Raw genomic sequence first — 15,671 nt, forward strand, 5'->3', positions numbered from 1 at the left:
GAGACACAGCTCACTTCTTCAGAGCAAGAGCCCAGAAGCACCTTAAAGACCTAACAAAAATATTTTCTGGCAGGGTATGAGCTTTCGTGAGACACAGCTCACTTCTTCAGAGCAAGAGCCCAGAAGCACCTTAAAGACCTAACAAAAATATTTTCTGGCAGGGTATCAGCTTTCGTGAGCCACAGCTCACTTCTTCAGAGCAAGAGCCCAGAAGCACCTTAAAGACTAACAAAAATATTTTCTGGTAGGATATGAGCTTTCGTGAGCCACAGCTCACTTCTTCAGAGCAAGAGCCCAGGAGCACCTTAAAGACTTAACAAAAATATTTTCTGGTAGGATATGAGCTTCTGTGAGCCACAGCTCACTTCTTCAGAGCAAGAGTCCAGTAGCACCTTAAAGACTTAACAAAAATATTTTCTGGTAGGATATGAGCTTCTGTGAGCCGCAGCTCACTTCTTCAGAGCAAGAGTCCAGTAGCACCTTAAAGACCAACACAAAGATTTTCTGGCAGGGTATGAGCTTTCGTGAGACACAGCTCACTTCTTCAGAGCAAGAGCCCAGAAGCACCTTAAAGACCTAACAAAAATATTTTCTGGCAGGGTATCAGCTTTCGTGAGCCACAGCTCACTTCTTCAGAGCAAGAGCCCAGAAGCACCTTAAAGACTAACAAAAATATTTTCTGGTAGGATATGAGCTTTCGTGAGCCACAGCTCACTTCTTCAGAGCAAGAGCCCAGGAGCACCTTAAAGACTTAACAAAAATATTTTCTGGTAGGATATGAGCTTCTGTGAGCCACAGCTCACTTCTTCAGAGCAAGAGTCCAGTAGCACCTTAAAGACTTAACAAAAATATTTTCTGGTAGGATATGAGCTTCTGTGAGCCGCAGCTCACTTCTTCAGAGCAAGAGTCCAGTAGCACCTTAAAGACCAACACAAAGATTTTCTGGCAGGGTATGAGCTTTCGTGAGACACAGCTCACTTCTTCAGAGCAAGAGCCCAGAAGCACCTTAAAGACCTAACAAAAATATTTTCTGGCAGGGTATCAGCTTTCGTGAGCCACAGCTCACTTCTTCAGAGCAAGAGCCCAGAAGCACCTTAAAGACTAACAAAAATATTTTCTGGTAGGATATGAGCTTTCGTGAGCCACAGCTCACTTCTTCAGAGCAAGAGCCCAGGAGCACCTTAAAGACTTAACAAAAATATTTTCTGGTAGGATATGAGCTTCTGTGAGCCACAGCTCACTTCTTCAGAGCAAGAGTCCAGTAGCACCTTAAAGACTTAACAAAAATATTTTCTGGTAGGATATGAGCTTCTGTGAGCCGCAGCTCACTTCTTCAGAGCAAGAGTCCAGTAGCACCTTAAAGACCAACACAAAGATTTTCTGGCAGGGTATGAGCTTTCGTGAGACACAGCTCACTTCTTCAGAGCAAGAGCCCAGAAGCACCTTAAAGACCTAACAAAAATATTTTCTGGCAGGGTATCAGCTTTCGTGAGCCACAGCTCACTTCTTCAGAGCAAGAGCCCAGAAGCACCTTAAAGACTAACAAAAATATTTTCTGGTAGGATATGAGCTTTCGTGAGCCACAGCTCACTTCTTCAGAGCAAGAGCCCAGGAGCACCTTAAAGACTTAACAAAAATATTTTCTGGTAGGATATGAGCTTCTGTGAGCCACAGCTCACTTCTTCAGAGCAAGAGTCCAGTAGCACCTTAAAGACTTAACAAAAATATTTTCTGGTAGGATATGAGCTTCTGTGAGCCGCAGCTCACTTCTTCAGAGCAAGAGTCCAGTAGCACCTTAAAGACCAACACAAAGATTTTCTGGCAGGGTATGAGCTTTCGTGAGACACAGCTCACTTCTTCAGAGCAAGAGCCCAGAAGCACCTTAAAGACCTAACAAAAATATTTTCTGGCAGGGTATCAGCTTTCGTGAGCCACAGCTCACTTCTTCAGAGCAAGAGTCCAGCAGCACCTTAAAGACTTAACAAAAATATTTTCTGGTAGGATATGAGCTTCTGTGAGCCACAGCTCACTTCTTCAGAGCAAGAGTCCAGAAGCACCTTAAAAACCAACAAAAATATTTACTGGTAGGATATGAGCTTCTGTGAGCCACAGCTCACTTCTTCAGAGCAAGAGTCCAGAAGCACCTTAAAGACCTAACAAAAATATTTTCTGGCAGGGTATCAGCTTTCGTGAGCCACAGCTCACTTCTTCAGAGCAAGAGTCCAGCAGCACCTTAAAGACTTAACAAAAATATTTTCTGGTAGGATATGAGCTTTTGTGAGCCACAGCTCACTTCTTCAGAGCAAGTGTCCAGTAGCACCTTAAAGACCAACAAAAATATTTTCTGGTAGGATATGAGCTTCTGTGAGCCACAGCTCACTTCTTCAGAGAAAGAGTCCAGTAGCACCTTAAAGACCAACAAAAATATTTTCTGGTAGGATATGAGCTTTCGTGAGCCGCAGCTCACTTCTTCAGAGCAAGAGTCCAGTAGCACCTTAAAGACCAACAAAAATATTTTCTGGCAGGATATGAGCTTTCGTGAGCCACAGCTCACTTCTTCAGAGCAAGAGTCCAGTAGCACCTTAAAGACCAACAAAAATATTTTCTGGCAGGATATGAGCTTTCGTGAGCCACAGCTCACTTCTTCAGAGCAAGAGTCCAGTAGCACCTTAAAGACTAACACAAAGATTTTCTGGCAGAAAATATTTTTGTTAGTCTTTAAGGTGCTACTGGGCTCTTGCTCTTTTCTACAGGCTAACACGGCTACCCACTGTGAACTGAGCCCTATTGAATGAAGTAGGGCTGACTTCAGGGTCGATATGGAAATTGCTACTCTACGTGTCTTGTTGCGAGATACATATATATATATGTATAATTATAATTATCTTGCTGCACAATCCCGGCGAAGCCAGCTTCCAGTTTCTCCCCTGATTTGCATATTAAGAAATGTGATGGGTTTTTTTAAAAAAATATTTAGCCTGTCATGACTATGCTGTTGCCAGCGCTTACAACCAGGTCTTCCTCATGGACAGATGAAGCTGCCTTATACTGAATCAGACCCCTGGTCCATCAAAGTAATTCACAGTGGTATCTGAAGAAGTGAGCTGTGGCTCACAAAAGCTCATAGCCTACCAGAAAATATTTTTGTTAAGTCTTTAAGGTGCTACTGGACTCTTGCCCTTTTCTACTACTGGTCCATCAAAGTAAGTAGTGTCTACTCAGACCCGCAGCGGCTCTCCGGGGTCTCAGGCTGAGGTCTTTCACATCACCTACTCTTCTTTATTTATCAGTAAGTCCCTTTGCTTCAGTAGGACTTGCTTCTCGTTAGGTACACTTAGGCCATTTATGCATGGGAGGTTTTGCCTTGGAATTGCCTTTCTCTAGATGCACATTTTCCCCATCAGAATTCTCAAAACTCTGCATGGGGGCTTATTGTTGAGTTTTGAGAATTTGGATGGGGAAAACTTGCATCTAGAGAGGCAATTCCAAGGCAAAATCTCCCAATGCATAAATGGCCTTACAGTGCAATTCCAAGCAGAGTTCTACCTTTCAAAGGCCCAACATTTCACAAGGCTTAAACTTGTAACCCTGCTTACCGTGGTGCTGCTTGGACTGCGGCGTTTTGAGGATTTGGTATCAAAGGGGAGACCTCCGAATCGGCGAGGCTGTGCCGTGTTCGGCCTTGTGTTTTTGGTGTGGCTTTTCTGCAGCACAAAGCGTGGGGCCAGTTGTTGATATTCCGAGGAGCAGAACAAAATAGGCTTCGTGGATAGGCTCTGACCTCCTCCCCCTTGTTGGGTTTGAGGAGCTGCCTTCTTGCCGCTTCCAGAAACCTCACCGCTGCCTGAAAACTGTCAGTTTGCGCAGGGCCTGGAGCTGGTTTCAGTTTGTGTGGCACGAAATCCTGGGACCTTTGGCTCCCCGTGTAACAGTATACCTTTTTTTAAAAAGAGAGAGAGAGCAAAGGTAAACATCAGCTATTCTTAGAACTTCAGCGAAAGAGAGAAGCCACTTTATACATTAACTGATTCGGGGCTTTCTTTTTAGGCTCACGCTTTAGAAATCAAACACTGAGGAAACTACCGGTGCTCTGACAGCCGGGGCTGCTGGTAACATAATAAGGTGAGATTAGGCAGCAGCCAGCAGGTTTATTTATAATGTGGGCATCAGAGAAGTTTCTGCTTTAACTGGTACAGCCAGGTATTTGAGCTACCAACTTTAGGGATTAAATAATTTGCTTTAACTTCATTGACTTGCTGCAGTTTGGTTGAAACTTGTGGATAGACTTGTACTCATCCACAGGAGGGCTGTACTCACAAATACATATTTTGGGAGTAATACTGTAAACATAATCCAATATAAAGTGGGCAAGGGAACGAAAATGAGTTGGAAGAGTATGTTTTAGCGTTAACTACAGTAAGAACATAAGAAAGTCACTGCTGGATCAGACCAAGGCCCATCAAGTCCAGCAATCTGTTCACACAGTGGCCAACCAGGTGCCTCTAGGAAGCCCCCAAACAAGACGACTGCAGCAGCACCATCCTGCCTGTGTTCCACCACACCCAAAATAATAGGCATGCTCCTCTGATACTAGAGAGAATAGGTCTGCAGCATTACTAGTATCCATTCTAACTAATAGCCATGAATACCCCTCTCCTCCATGAATATGTCCACTCCCCTCTTAAAGTTAAGTATGGCCTTAACTTTCTTTGTGCAGGCTTTCAAGCTTACCAGTCCCTCTGACTCAGCATAACCTACCTCGCAGGGATGTTGTTTTTCTTTCTTTGTTTCCCCCCTGTTCTCAGACCGAGGTCTTGAACAATTAAACCATAAAACCTAAAGAAGACCCATCTCTAAAAACACCTCCCTTCGACTCTTCTCTGCAGCCTCCAAAAAAACAAGCAACAAAATAAGTACACCGAGAGTCAGAGTCCTCTAAGAGGAACTGAACCTTTTGCTCCAAAGTTGCTCAAGAAAATGCTGACCATTTGTTAAAACATGGTATAATCCATTTTAGCCTAAGTTGGTACACATACGCACAATGCAAAACGATATGTACCAAGGAGTCCACTGATTGAAGAGGGCAGGGATACGGGCCGGTCTGAAAAAGGGATCCTTAGCATATGGCCCAGCTTGGAAAAGGGCAGTATGGCCTTAACTTAGCAACTTCAGCAACAGAGTCTTGTGATACTTAAAAGAACCACTGCATTTATTGTGCTTGCATTTGATGGTGTGTGGCCTAGTAGGGAAGGGAGAGAGACTGTTTTGCATGAAGAATTAAAATGAGTAAGAGATTGACTCATGTATGCTATCAATTGAAGTAAACAAGATTTAGAGGGTCACCAATCCCATGGATGGTTCCAGGCATGCCCTCCCCTTGTAGGATGAGGCTCAATGTGCATGACATATGAGATGCTTACAGTGAGAACTGCTCTAAATCATGATCTGACTTGATGCAATCCTGGGAAGCTCCAGTCTCGCATTCTAGCCATGCCTTGAGCTTTCTTTTATTGGTTATTGGCGTCAGCAGTGGAATATCCGGAGATCCCAATGTTGATGTCAGCCATGGAATACCCTAAAATATTCACCCCACTGTTTTCAGTGTGGCAATTTTGGAGTAATTTGTCTCCATTCGTTTTTCTGTATGCACTTGCCAGAAAGAAGATGGTTAAGGGGAGACATAATAGAGGTCTATAAAATTATGCAGGGAGTGGGCAGGGAGAAGCTTTTCTCCCTCTCCCATAATACTAGCACGCGGGGTCATCTGCTGAAGCTGGAGGGTGAGAGATCCAAAACAGATAAAAGGAGGTATTTCTTCATATAACACACAGTTAAACTGTGGAACTCCCTGCCCCAGGATGTGGTGATGGTTGCCAACTTGGAAGGCTTTAAGAGGGGAGTGGACATGTTCATGGAGGAGAGGGCTATTCATGGCTGCTAGTCAAAATGGATACCAGTCATGATGCATACCTATTCTCTCCAAGATCAGAGGAGCATGCCTATGATATTAGGTGCTGTGGAACACAGGCAGGATGGTGATGCTGCAGCCGTCTTGTTTGTGGGCTTCCTAGAGGCACCTGGTTGGCCACTGTGTGAACAGACTGCTGGACTTGATGGGCCTTGGTCTGATCCAGCATGGCCTTTCATATGTTCATCCTAGGTAACTATGTGCTAACTATAAACTAACGCTAAGAAGAAATAACGTTAGGGGGAGAAAGGTAATAAAGGTGAGCTGTTTAAAAATCAGGTCTAACTCTTGCCCAGCTTTTCTACCCTCCCCCATTCTGTAAGGTTGTGACTTCAATTCAAGGGCCATTTACTGTATAGCCCAATTAGTCTGCTAAATTATCTAGGTTGTGGTTTATATACAGGCAGATTAGCATGCTGTGTAGAAGTATTTGGCCTTCCCTGAAGCTAGGTTGTGAAGAAGTACCATTGGATCAGTAGGTCTTCTCATGTTTACTAAAATGTTTTCTTTTAAAGGCATTTTTCTTAAATAAAAAGGTTGGGTGGTTAAAATCAAAATAGTTATCTCAGTATGCTTCCATATAGAATATATGATGGGCTGAAAAAGTTTTTTTTTTCACTCCAAAGAAAAGCATTCTTCAAGTAAGTATGATTATGCAGAGTTTGCATTTGTATGTGCATATTCAGTATCGCCATAAATCAGGGTGTGTTCTTAAGCTGGTTTTACTGTTGAGTATTTTGCTGCACGTTTGTTACTTTGCAGGGGGTCGGTACTGGTGTACTACCGTAATTGCCGAAAATAGTGAGTGAATTAGTAGAGGGGAAAGAGGACAGGCTTGAAAAAATCCAGAGCTTCAAATACATTGGTGCCTGGGTGACCAAGCGTCTTGGATCAGTCAAGCCTTGTGTGGGAAGAAGATGGGATTGAGGTCTACAGGGAGCAGTGTTCAGTTCTTTATTATTACAGTCCACGACCAGTAGGTACATAAAGGAAACATCAAATACAGAAAGGATAAAATTTATATACAAATGTTCTTGATGGACACAGGATAGCCCGAATAGACCCCAGCTAAAACTGCACATATCTGTCAGCAATTTAATGCTTCGACATTCTCCTGGGCAAATGCTAGAGATTAAAAATATTGTCGAAGGCTTTCACGGTCAAAGTTCATTGGTTCTCGTAGGTTATCCGGGCTGAGTAACCGTGGTCTTGGTATTTTCTTTGCTGACGTTTCGCCAGCAACTGTGGCCGGCATCTTCAGAGGAGTAACACTGAAGGACAGTGTCTCCCAGTCTCTTCCTACACACTTGACACTGAGAGACACTGTCCTTCAGTGTTACTCCTCTGAAGTTGCTGGCCACAGCTGCTGGCGAAACGTCAGGAAAGAAAATACCAAGACCACGGTTACACAGCCCGGATAACCTACGAGAACTAGAGATTAAGTCATTTCCGAGGACTATAATCTCTACCGCTCTTCAGGCCCTTGGCAGTATGGTCACAGACCTGTGTGCAAAGCCGGGCAACCAGTCGTGTCGTACAGGGAGCGGTGATGGAACTCTCCTGCCGGGCCCTGAGAACTCCTAGGATGGTGGTCTTCAGCTCTCCGCTTAAAGAGGCCTACAAGGCACAAGAGAACTGCCTATACCAGCTTTAGTTGGGAAGATCCTACTGCTGGAGCACATGTGTAGAGCCAGGCCACTGTGTCTTCTGCCTCTTTTCACATACAAACTGAAAGCAACAGGACAGTGAGGCCATTTGGCAGTAGGGAGAAGCCCTCCGTGCCCTCTCTCTTACTACGGTATACCTACATAGGAGCATGTTCATGTTGGGCTTGTCCTCAATTTTCTTGGTCTACTGGCCAGTGTTCTGTTCCTTCCTGGAGAGGCCACAACTCTGGCTCTCCCTTTTCCTGTCATGTGACGGTGATGTCACATTCTCGCAATTGAGTGGATTCCAGGCTGTTGCCAAGGAGATAACAATGGAACCTGGATCCAGAATGTTTGAAGGCCACTATCTGAGAGGGCTTATTCGATTCCTAGGTAATATCACATGGTTTATCTTGTGTAGGAGAGATCCAAGACCATAAGAAGAGCCCTCCTGGATCAGACCAATAGTTCATCTAATACAGCAACCTTTTTCTCACAGCAGCCAGTCATTTACCTGAGGGAGCCAACAGATAGGAAATGGAGGCCAAGGCCTTCTCCAGATGGTCCCTCTTAGCACTAGTATTCAGGGGCAACAAGCGTCTAAATACAGAGGTTCCCTTTAGTTGCCATGGCTGGTAACCATTGATGGACCTCATCCTGCGTGGACCTCATCCATGTCTGGTAACCATTGATGGACCTCATCCTGGATCTGTCTAATCCCCTTTTAGAGCCATCTGTGCTCTTAGCCATCTCTACATCCAAAGGCAGAGAATTCCACAGCTTAATTACTCATTGAGTAAAAAAAAGTATCTGCTTTTGTCTGTCACCAATCTATTAGCCACCTACTTCACTGGGTTTCCTCTGCAGGCCAGTATTACGGGAGCAGGAGAGAAGGTTCTGTGTGCACTTTCTCCACCCTGTGTGTAATTTTATAAGCCTGTACCGCCCTATGCTCTTAGAATTAGGAGATTCTTGAGTTCTGTGTTGCAAGATGTTCTCTAAGTGGTGTAGTATTTTTTGCTGAGCTTGTTTCTTTGAATTTATTTTGCATATTGAGAGAGAAGCAGAGACAGTGACAGTTTCTGAACTAGTTTGAGGTTCTGATTTGTTTACGTTTTGAAGGGAGTGGCAGTTGAAGTCCATGGAAAGAGAGGAGAACCTCTTGGCAAAGCTGTATAGAGTCTTTTAAAAAATATTTTATTTATTTCAAAAGGGGGGATACAAAAGGGAAAAAGAGAAAGGATAGGGGACCGCCTGTGGATAAAATACATTTGTAGAAAATAATAATCGCTTTTCAACAAAAAGGAATGACGTCATGATTACCACAACTATTTCTCTAATTGATTAAATAAAATATCTTGTTCTGATAGCAAATATTCATTTTGCTATAATCAATAATTGTACCTTTATTCTTGTTCTACCTGAAAATAACTTCACTTTGTTTCAACCAATATTTATACTGTTTTATAAAGTTTCAACTATTGGTTTCTATATACCTGTAAAACAAACTCCATTTTTCGTTAAACTGTTCAAGAGTTTCTTCGTCAGTCATGTTCATCATATGGGTCATTTTAGCAATTGTGGCCATTGTGGCATATTCCATCATTTTATCTTTCCAGTCATCTATGTCTGGCATGTTTGATTGTCTCCACTACTCTTGGCGCTGTTGTGGCATATTTGAATAAGTCTTTTGGTTGCGGAGATAGTTCCGGTGGCATTATGGCAAAGCTGTATAGAGTCGACTTCTCCCTGGGGCAGCCATGATGTCAGCAATATGCAGAGGGTTTTATTGGGTAGTCCAAGTTCATAGGGAAGTATGGTGGCCTTTGAATAGAGATGCCATCCTGATATGCAGAAATTAAGCTGGTGAAGAGTTGTCCTAACATAAAAGTTTTCATTAGATCTTTACTTCTATCTGTTTAATTTGTGTGTCAGCATGCTGCTTGCAAGTGTAGGATGACGCCTATAAAAAAAGACAAGGTCAACTCTTTTATAATCCAGCCTTTCAAATGTCCACTCTCTTAGTTACCCATGTCAAAAAGCAAAGCAGGGAAGGTTGTGTTTGAACCTTGGAGAGTTGGTTCATTCAGACTGGTGATGCAACATGAGTGACTTGCCATGTGTGTAAATGTGACAGGGAGGATAGGCTATTAAAATGTTAATGGAGTTGGAACCTGTGTGGACTTAATTGCAAGGCTAGCGTGACAAAAGCCAGAATCTTCTTGTTTGGGGGAATAAGGCATTTTATCAGAGGTTGTTAACTTTGAAAGTTTGAGTTGGTTCTGCAGAATTGCCCTGCTGGGATTCCCACTGGATTGTAGGAGACTTCCACAACTCTCCGCTGTGGCATGGCAAGCTGCTTCATTATTTTGGGAGCACTGGAGGATAAAAAGAATACCTGTAAATATCCAGTGAAGAAAGGTACATCTCAAGCAGAGTGTTGAGGGATAATGTCTGCCTGCCTGAGGAGAGAGCTTGTAGACATTAAGGGCAGGGCTTTCACCACCTTCTCTCCCTCTACAGTGTTTTGTTGTTGTTGTTAACTTGGGTTTAAATATTTGTGGTTTTCTGTTGTATCTCTGTGTTGGGGAGGTAGTATTGTACACTGCTTTAAGTCCACAAGAGTAGAGAGAAGCGGGTTAAAAGTATCTCAAACAAATGCCGCATGCAGTCGTTTCAGGCTCTCAGGATTCCTACAGCACCCTGGGAAAGGGGGAGTCATCTGAGGGAGGTGCCTGCTTGGGGCTTGGTCAGCTAATTTTTAAGTTGATAATTTTGTATGGCCCGCGAATGATGTTATAAATATCCAAATGACCCTTGGAGGAAAAAAGGTTCCCCACCCCTGCATTAGACCAAAGAGCGAAAGAAGAATGTTGTCTACATCAACATTACTTACTTGTCATAGAAGAAGATGCACTATTTTTCATCCCCCCTCTTCTGTCAAGAATTCAGTCCTGCCTGACATTGCAATTCACAGCTAAATGTCCTTCTGCTTCATCATTCTCCCCAGGACCAAGCCCAGGAGTTTAACACCAAGTATACAAGGGAAAACTGAAGTCCTTTGAGATCATTGCAGGGGAAGGAATGAAATCAACTTGAGCACCGATTCTGATGCAGAACTACTGTAGCATTCCTTGAGCCTTTCCCCGTCCTCATAGACAAAACACACTCCAAATAGAACTGAGGAAAGACAGTAAACACAGACCTTGTGGCAAAGCTATTTTTATTCCGTTCTAGCCCAGTTTTTTTTTCCAAGAGAGATGTGTCTGGATGAGCAGCCCTTCTTTTGGAATACATCAAGTTATTTTAGGGTTTTATGTAGTTCTAGGAGCGTCATTTAATGACGACGTTCTTTAGGAACTCTGTCTTGCTGAAACCATGTTAAAGCGAATACATTATGTGAGCAACAGTCTGATTGTGTCTGTATTTTTGGTGATGCTGGCTGGCAGGCCTCTGTAGCAGGACCTATTACACACACACACACACACACACACAGTCAGTGGCAACCAGGGTGGATAAAATCAATGATTTTTTTTAAAATAAAAAAAATTGGATTTTTTAAATTTAAATCGGATTTTTTTTAAATTTAAATCGGATTTTTTTAAAATTTAAATCGGATTTTTAAAAAATAAAATGCTTTTGGAGGAAAAGTCTATTTAAGAGACATTATAGTCCAAAGGCTATTCATCAGGAAATAAGGATTAGTTTTTAATTATGTAGCATGAGGCTTTATATTTATGCAATGTTTAAATTTTTTGGTAAATGAATTCCATTAATCCATTCACAATGTCATGCTCTTCCAGAGGTTTCTGTAAGATTATTTTGGGCAGTTTTTCTAATGAGAAGATACTATCACAGATGCTTGTTTTTGCAGTTCTCAAAAGTGTGAATTTGTGTCTGCAGAGATAACATGACTCTTCTTCACTGCAAAAATATTATAAAATAAACATAAAGAGTTGAGGAAAAAACCTTAATCTCATTGTTCCTTTGCAAATCTATATACACAGAATCAACCTCTTACCTCTTAAGTGCTAAGTTCCAAGAGGTTCAATGAATAGATTGTTTGGAGTGGAATAGATCTGCACAAGTAGCTAAGTGTGAAGAGGGAGGGGCAAGTAGTAAAAATGAAAGTGCAACCTTGTGAGCCGAATACTCCACAAGTCTTAGGATCTTTGTGTAATAATTGTGCAAGTCAGTTGCCTGCCTGTGCAACTCAGACTTGAGGCAAGTGCTGAAGGCACTTCAGGATTGGCAGCCTCTTCCCAACCCCAGTGGGTTCCAACAACTGCACTAACACTTAACTGTACAGAATAGGCACTTTAATGTAGAAGCAAATCCAAAGGGGTGGTGGTGGTGGAAATAGTAACTGGGATCTGTAAGTCCTTGGCGAGGCCTTGAAGTGCTTGCCAATCAACTAATAAGAGTTCACTGGTTCCAGGCCCTTCTTCCCAGGGCTCATCTGACACTGTCCAAACGACGACGTCTGTACCTGGAACTTCAGTCCTGCAGCAGGAATCCCTGAAGTTCTCTGCTCCAGTCCTTGGTTCCCCTTTTCCAGCTTTCCACCAGCCTGTATCTCCTCCTCAGCCTGTTCTTCCTGCCAGCCTGCTCCAGCCTAGGCCCACCAACCGTATCTCTCCTCCTCCCCTCTGGAAAAAGGAAGGCCAGCTTCTCCAGAGCCAGGGCGGCTGGGAGATATAGCCCCTTTGAAATTCCATTACATTTGTGTATATAGCCTGAGGTTTATCACAATATTCTCTCCCTGGACGAAAAAACCTATAATGGCAGCAGGCCGTAAAAGAGACCCAGTTTGTGAATATTTTAATGAAGTTCCTCTTCCTTGCAATAATTTCATAATTATCTTTCTCTGTATTTCTAATAGTATAACCAAGCCAGTAATTGTTGATATAATTGTAAAAACTACTCTGAAAATTTATTATTCCAAAAATGAAATCTTCATCTGGTTGTAAATACTATTATACCAGCAATAATAAGTCTTTCTATTAAAAACCATGATTTAAATCAAGCCTTATTGACTAGTGATTTAAATCGTCATTTAAATCGATTTTATTTTAACCAAATCCACCCTGGTGGCAACACTTGCTGAATGCAAATACCTGTTTAAACATTGCTGTGTGTTTTGTCTCACAATTCTTCTGTACAGGAAAATTACAGTTCCATAGACCTTGGCGTCTAGGGGAAAAAAGAGGGAGAGGGGGGAGAATTCAGCATCAGAAATGGGATTTGTATCTTGTCAACAACCGATATTCTTACTTTTCACCTTCTCAAATCAAGGATGGAGTTTCAGAAATGGGTTGAGGCTTAGCAGTGCCGGTTCCAAGCTATCAGTTGTCACCGAGGGCAGAATTGAAACAACAAGTTATGTCTAAAATGTCTGTGGCTGTGAAGGTGAGCTTGACTCCCCTGTGCATTAGTTATGTATGTCAATTTCACAAATCCCAACATGAAAGCTGACAGCTTTTCTGGCTGTGGGAAGAGAGGCCAAAGGCTAAGTAGTATTTTTTTTAAAGCAGAAACACCTAATTGATAGCATTTTAATCCCTAGCATTAAGTTTGCTAGCGCTGAGCAGTGCTTAAGAAACTGCTTTACTAATAACTACACCGAGGACAAATTTCTATACTATTCATTGTGTCTGCCGTCTTACACCTTCATCAAAATAAAGTAGTAAAGCTTTCCCCGGACTGTACAATTTCAAGCTGCAGCAAGTGGGAATGATGGCATGTTGGAACGCTGCCTTATAACACTCACTGCATGCAGACAGGAAGGGTATTGGGGAAATGTATCAGTCTGCAGTCTTCCCTGACATGCTAGATTTCTGTGTTCAAGAAGGTTGTTTTTTACAAAGATGGTGGTATTTCAGATACATGCATTTTTCCCAGCTGCATTCTGAGGTGGTACAGTCTAGGAAAATATATGCCACTTAATTCTGCTATAGAAGAAGAAGATTTGGTTTTTATACCCCGATTTTCTCTACCTTTTAAAGTAGACTCATGGCGGCTTACAATTGCCTTCCCTTCCTCTCCCCACAACAGACACCTTGTGAGGTAGGTGGGGCTGAGAGAGTTCAGAGTGAACTGTGATTAGCCCAAGGTCACCCAGCAGGCGTCATATGGAGGAGTGGGGAAATCAAACCTGGTTCTCTGGATTAGTGTCTAATGCTCATGTGGAGGAGTGGGGAAATCAAACCTGGTTCTCTGGATTAGTGTCTAATGCTCATGTGGAGGAGTGGGGAAATCAAACCTGGTGCTCCAGATTAGAGTTTGCTACTCTTAACCACTACACAATGCTGCAGAGCAGAACTGTTTGCACAAAATTATGGGCAGTACTTTCTCTGGTGAAATTGTACTGTTTATCGGGCAGTTTGGTACACCTGGTCTTAAGAATCTTACAGTCGCAAGTCTTACACAATCACAACTTTCCAAACTGTACTAGAAAATAGCATAGTTCCTAAAAACAGCAGTATTACATGAGAACACAATAAGTATAGGATCCTGTTCAAATTATGGGTGCAGTAGAGAACACAAACTGGTAAAAGATGTTTGGCAGGGATTATTGCCTCAAAGATCCAGTGCACTAAAACTTTCAGAATGGAGAAGGCTTAATCAAAACAACCAGCTGCTGTTCATCTTACAGCATTTAAACAAACATGTGGGGAAGGGCTGTGGCTCAGTGGTGGAGCCATGTGCTTTGCATGCAGAAGGTCCCAGGTTGAGTCCCCAGCATCTCCAGTTAAAAGGACCAGGAAATAGGTGATGTGAAAGACCCTTTTCTGCCTGAGGCCCTGGAGACCCACTGCCAGTCTGAGTAGACATCACTGACTTGATGGACCAACGGGCTGATTCAGCGTTCATGGTGTTCGTGTTCATGGTGCTTGAATTTCAACAAGACTGAGAAGGAAAATTTATATCTCAAAACCATATTTAAAAGCAGAGCTCTCAGTTTTGGATGCTGGTGTAGTATAGCAGTTAGAGTGTGGTATTAAGACTTAGGAGGCCTGCATCGAAATCCCAGCTAATGCCATGAGAGACCCAGCTTGGTGTAGTGGTTAAGAGCGGTGGTTTGGAGCGGGGGACTCTAATCTGGAGCACCGGGTTTGATTCCCCACTCCTCCGCATGAGCGGCGGATGCTAATCTGGAGAACCGGGTTGGTTTCCCCACTCCTCCACATGAAGCCAGCTGAGTGACCTTGGGCTAGTCACACTCTCTCAGCCCCACCTACCTCACAGGGGGTCTGTTGTGGGGAGGGGAAGGGAAGGTGATTGTAAGCTGGTTTGATTCTTCCTGAAGTGGTAGAGAAAGTCGGCATATAAAAACCAACTCTTCCTCTCTTCTTCCTCTTCCTCCTCCATCATGCATGGTTTAGGATTCCAGTCCTTGAAACTCATTGTGGTTTTAGGGCTGCTTATCTGTTTTTGATTTCTGTTGGCTCAGCAGTTGCATCTTAAGTTAAATAGCATCTGAAGACGGTTCATTGTCCCATAATTTGTTAATTAAACATCAGAACATGTTATGGCTAGCATGATTCTGGTCACGTCTGACTTATGGTGACCCTGTGGGTTTTTCAAGGCAAGAGACATTCAGTGGTGGTCTGGCATTGCCTGCTTTGGCATTGGTGGTCTCCCATCCAAACGTTGGCTGCTTGCAATTCATGCTTTGTCAGTCATGTGTGACGTGCATGATGTAATGGCTAGAGTGTTGGATTAGGAACGGTGAGACCCGTGTTTGAATCACCACTTTACCATGAACGCTTGCTGGGTGACCACGCACTCTCAGCCTAAACTGCCTCATGGTTGTTGTGAAGATAAAATATAGGAGAGGAGAACAGTATAAGCCCCATTTGGGAGAAAAGCAGTGTGTAAATGAAGGAAGTATACTTGAATGCTGCACCAAAACATAGTTAAGTTTCCTTTAAAATTAGTTTGATGGGATCTCTGAAGCCATTGTAATATTGGGGAGGGGCTGTGGCTCAGTGGTAGAGCATCTGCTTGGTATGCAGAAGGTCCCAGGTTCAATCCCCGTCATCTCCAGTTAAAGG

General features: G+C 43.0%; 1 protein-coding gene across 2 annotated transcripts in view; it reads left to right on the forward strand.

The window, feature by feature from the left end:
- VAPB (VAMP associated protein B and C) overlaps window positions 1-15,671 on the forward strand; it is a 61,483-nt gene that overhangs the window by 732 nt on the left and 45,080 nt on the right. The window lies entirely within an intron of this gene.

The sequence above is a fragment of the Euleptes europaea genome, chromosome 2 (genome assembly GCF_029931775.1).
Source record: "Euleptes europaea isolate rEulEur1 chromosome 2, rEulEur1.hap1, whole genome shotgun sequence".
Classification (NCBI taxonomy): Eukaryota; Metazoa; Chordata; class Lepidosauria; order Squamata; family Sphaerodactylidae; genus Euleptes; species Euleptes europaea.